Below are 5000 nucleotides of genomic sequence, written 5' to 3' on the forward strand. Positions count from 1 at the left end.
ATCGGCTGTTTGTTTATGTAGTTGGTGATTTGTTATTCAACCTTACGTGATATAAACATCCTGAGTCATAGTTAGTTAGGTGACTGTTTTTGTGTTTGCAAGACCGCTGAAGAATCTATTTCTATTGTGCATAAATTTTTCGGTGACGGAAGGTGGCCATTTCTGTTTTAGTAAACGACTGCCCGTAACCTTGTTATGGTTTTCCCCCTCTCATAACCGAGACTCAGTGTGCGGGTTAAAAAGTTAATCTGTTGTACCATTGTTAAGAATTCATTTCTCTCGAATCATTCGTGACTTTCACTGCTTATAGTCTTTCCCTGGGTCCTTAGATACCAGTCTCTTGCGTTACTCATTTTCTGTAAAGTGGAATGAATCTTGTTAAGGCCTCGACATATGTGAGTGAAGTTACCGTTCTAATCGAAGTGTAGTAAGTTACGGTTGTTAGCTGAGCGACAGTACTTCCTTTTGACTTCATTTTGGTTTGAACCGGGAGTAAATTACTTCCATTGCGTCCTTATTCATTCTCATTTTCCCGTATCTAAAATATTTTGTGTATAAATATTTGTATAATCTGTTACTATTTATCCGTGGTTTATGGTTTCATGCGTGGTCAATGCCTAACTAAGTTAGCTCCAATTTAAGAATTGTAAAACTCTACTTCAGGTGTTTATATTGTTCTTGAAGTTTCTTTTTAATTTCCGCAATGGCGAAGTTTGATACTCAAAAGTTTGTGGCGGATCCTTTCTCTGAATTGCATACCCTTACCAATGCTAGGAAGTCTGAATTAATGGAAGTAGCTAGGCATTTAGACCTTGAGGTACGTTCTAGTATGTGCAAGGTTGACATTAAGAAAGTGAGAATAGCTCACTATATGCGTAATGGAACCTTGGGTGACGAAGCTAGGCAGTATCTTGTTCCAGAAACCCCTTCCCTTACAATTGAACAAAAGCTAGAGTTTGAACGTCTTGCAGTCGAGCGTGAAAAAGCTCAGTTAGGTTTAAGACAGGAAGAGTTAGCTTTGCAAGCCGCTGAAAAGAGACGTGAATTTTTTTAAAGAGAGAAAGAAAAAGAAAGAGAAAAATTTGAAATGGAGAAAGCCAAGTTAGAATTTGAAGCTAAGGAAGAAAGAGAAAAGTTTGAAAGGGAGAAAGCTAAATTAGAATTAGAAGGTAGTTTAACTATCAAGGTGGAACAAGAGAGGGCTTCAATCAATCTTCAGAATAGGCAAATGGAACAAGTTATCTCTCTTTGCCCTGACTGAAAATATAAAGTTAGTTCCCTTATTCACAGAGTATGATCCAGAGGATTATTTTCGGGTATTTGAGGAAACTGCTAATCACCTTAATTGACCTGCTGAACAGTGGGTATGGCTCCTTAAACCTAAATTGTCAGGTAACGATGCTCAGGTTTTTAGGTATCTGGATGATACTAAGGATTATAAACAGGTTAGGAAAGCAATCTTAGATGCATTTTCCATAACAGAGGAAGGATATAGACAAGCTTTTCGTAACTTATGTAAATCAAATATCCAAACTTTCCTAGAATTCGCTTCTGACAAGCTTAGAGCTTTCAAGAAATGGCTTAAGTATGCTGAAGTAACTTCTCTTGAAGAACTGATGAATTTAATGGTTCTTGAAGAATTTAAAAGGAAACTTCCCATTAATGTAATTCTCTATATTGAAAATAGGCGGGAGAAAGATTTACTAAAGGCTGCTTCCTTGGCTGACACTTATTCCATAATACATAGGTCCATTCCTAATAAAAGAGCTGAGGTTTTTGTAAAACCAGTTTCAGGAAAATCCCAGATTTTGGATGATAATCCCATTGGTTCTGATAATCCTAAATGTAGTTATTGTAAGAAAGGACATACTATTCGTAATTGTAAAGACCCTAAATGTAAAGGATCTGATAATTACCGTAATGTTTTTATGAATCCCATCGTAAAATTTTCTACCTCCAAGAGTAAACCTGTCTCGTGTGCAAGCAAATGTACCATATGTGTTTAATGATTCCATGTCTGAAGGTATAATAGCCTTGGTGGAGAAAGAACAGAAGTCTAAGGTCACTATATTACGAGACACTGGAGCTGCTTTAACTTTGTTGCATAGTAAGGCTTTACCTAATGTTGACAATAATCTAACTGGTAAGAAGGTGGTTGTAAGGGATCATACTGGAATCTCATCCATTCCCCTTGCCAGTGTCTACCTTGGTTGTCCACTTATAAAAGGGAAAGTTGAATTATGGGTGATTGATACAGAATTGCCAGTAAAAGGAGTTTCATTGCTATTGGGTAATTATTTAGCCTGGAAATTAATTGTACCAAATTTGATTGTCACTGATACCCCCATGGATGATAGGGTAGTTTTGGATAAACCTTTGATGGGTGATGAGAAGGTAGATCTTAAACAAGCCTCAACACATATAGTCACTCGGTCCTAAACAGGGGAAAAGGTAAATGACTTTGAAGTTGATAGTGATTTCTTGGCTAAGGTAATGCCTAGAGATAAACTAATAGCTGCCCAGAGGTCAGATCAATCTTTATCTTGTTTGCATGATAAGGCTGTTGATATAAAATCTTTGCATAAATCCCCTTCTTTTTATCATAATAATGGTATCCTAATGCGATTTTACTGTCCTTCTAACTATTCAAATCTTAATACATGGAGTGAGAAATCCCAAATTGTTGTTCCTTCTTCAGTACGCACTCATATAATGGAAATTGCACATGATGGACCAGGTGGTCATTTGGGACAATACAAAACTTACTATAGAATACTTGATAAGTTCTATCAGCCTAATTTGAGGAAAGACGTAGGAGATTTCATAAAGACATGTCATGTATGCCAAATAGCTGGCAAACCTAACCAAGTAATCCCTACAGCCCCTGTACAGCCTATATTAGTTCCAAATGAGCCCTTTGAGAAATTAGTAATAGATTGTGTTGGACCCTTGTCAAAGAAAGAAGGCCATAACGAATATTAAACTCTTGTGTCCTAGTACTTGTTTTCCAGAGCCCATTCTACTTAAGAACATATCTGCCAAAAATATTGCTAAACACCTTTCAAGTTTCTTTACTACTTACGGGATCCCAAGGATATCCAAACTGATCGTGGTTCTAACTTAAAAGTAAACTCTTTTCAGAAATCTTCAGGGAAATGCATATAAAACATAGCTTATCTGCATATCATCCGGAATCTCGAGGAGTCCTTGAACGATGGCACCAAACATTTAAAAGTATGTTAAAGTTTTGTTTAGAGAGCAATCTTGATTGGGATGAAGGAGTAAAGTTTTTGTTGTTTGCTATATGTGAGTCCCCCCAGGAATCCCTTGGCGTTTCTCCTTTTGTAATGGTATATGGGAGATTATTAAGAGGACCCCTTGCAATAATTAAAGATGAATGGTCAAAGCCCCCAGACTCTAATCAGACTCAAATTATCCATGCCAATCTGCTTAAAAGGTATCATTCCAGGAATACTGAAACTGGTTATGAAGACAAAATTGTAAATGTTAATGTTAAGGTCAAAGATGAGAAACCTGAAGTAAGTGAGCCTGAATTCATCTATTCGTGGCGTTTTATAGATAATTGTGCTGCTCTGAAAGACTTTGAAAACTCATGTCAACATCTTTTTCCTTTTCAATCAGAAGGACTTCAAAATCTTATTTACTCTTACCCAGAAATTTATGGGGAAAATCCAGGTCAGTGTACAGTCCTCACCCATGACATCGAACTTCTACTAGGAACTGCTCCCATACGACAACACCCTTATCGCATTAGCCTGGCCAAGAAACTAGTGATGAAAGAAGAAGTGGAATATCTTCTGAGAGCCGGATTAGCAAAACCAATCAAGTCACCATGGGTGTCTCCATGTCTATTGGTACCAAAGGAGGAGGGCAGCATGCAACTGTGTACAGACTACAGGAGAGTAAATTCTGCTATAGTTAAGGATAGTTACTTTTTACCCCGTCTAGATGACCTTATAGACTCTGTGGGCCAAGCAAAGTATGTAGCTAAGATAGATCTCCTCAAGGGGTATTATCAGGTGAAGTTAACATCTAGAGCCAAGCTTATATCGGCTTTCATAACTCCTTTTGGGTTATTCCAGTATGAAGTAATTCCTTTTGGTTTAACAAATGCCCCTCCACATTTCAACGCATAATTAACTACACTATTCAGGGTCTAGAGGGAGTATTTGCATATCCAGATGATATATTGGTGATAGGAGATTCTTGGGAAGAGATTATGAAATGATTGAATATGCTCTTTGATAGATTAAGAGAAACCCAGTTAACAATAAATTTACAAAAATTTGTTTTTGGTCAAGCTACAGTTACTTACTTGGGACATATTGTGGGTGGAGGTAATGTCAGACCTAAAACTGCAAATGTTAATACCATTCTTGACTATCCAGAACCTACCTCTAGGAAATCCCTTAAAAAATTTCTAGGTATGGTTTCACATTGCAGGAAGTTCTGCTGTAATTTTGCTTCAATAGCTGCCCCTTTACATAGTCTTACCAGCCCTAAAAAGAATTATGAATGGGATGAGAGATGTCAGGCAGCGTTTGAACATTTAAAATATTATTTGAGTAGTGAGCCAGTCTTACACAGTCCTAATTTTTCTAAACCCTTCTCTTTACAAGGGGACGCTTGTGACACAGGTGCTGGAGGAGTGTTGCTACAGGAAATTGATGGGGTACTCCACTCAATAGGATACACCTCCTGTAGCTTCAAGCCTCATCAGCTGTCCTACAGTACCATTGAGAAGGAGCTTTTAAGTTTGGTTCTTGCTCTCCAAAAATTTTAATGTTATCTACAAGGAGCTCCCATCATCCATGTCTATACGGACCACACCCCCCTCACCTTTCTTGAGCGCACCAAGGCCCATAATCAGCGCTTACTAAGATGGGCTTTATTTCTTCAAAACTTCAAGCTTCAAATAAAGCACCTCAGGGGCAGCAACTACGTATTTGCTGATGCCTTGTCACAGGCCCATTCTCAAC

The 5000-nt window shown here is 37.9% G+C and overlaps 1 long non-coding RNA gene across 1 annotated transcript in view; it reads left to right on the forward strand.

The window, feature by feature from the left end:
• The window catches only part of LOC137654340 (uncharacterized), a 5973-nt gene that overhangs the window by 473 nt on the left and 500 nt on the right, over nucleotides 1-5000 (forward strand). The window contains exons 2-3 of the long non-coding RNA XR_011046599.1: nucleotides 3142-3234; nucleotides 3676-5000. The exon at nucleotides 3676-5000 is cut by the window's right edge and continues 500 nt beyond it. This is a non-coding gene — a long non-coding RNA (uncharacterized lncRNA). The remainder of the gene's footprint in view (nucleotides 1-3141; nucleotides 3235-3675) is intronic.

Source organism: Palaemon carinicauda, chromosome 15 (genome assembly GCF_036898095.1).
Source record: "Palaemon carinicauda isolate YSFRI2023 chromosome 15, ASM3689809v2, whole genome shotgun sequence".
In the NCBI taxonomy this organism is placed as follows: Eukaryota; Metazoa; Arthropoda; class Malacostraca; order Decapoda; family Palaemonidae; genus Palaemon; species Palaemon carinicauda.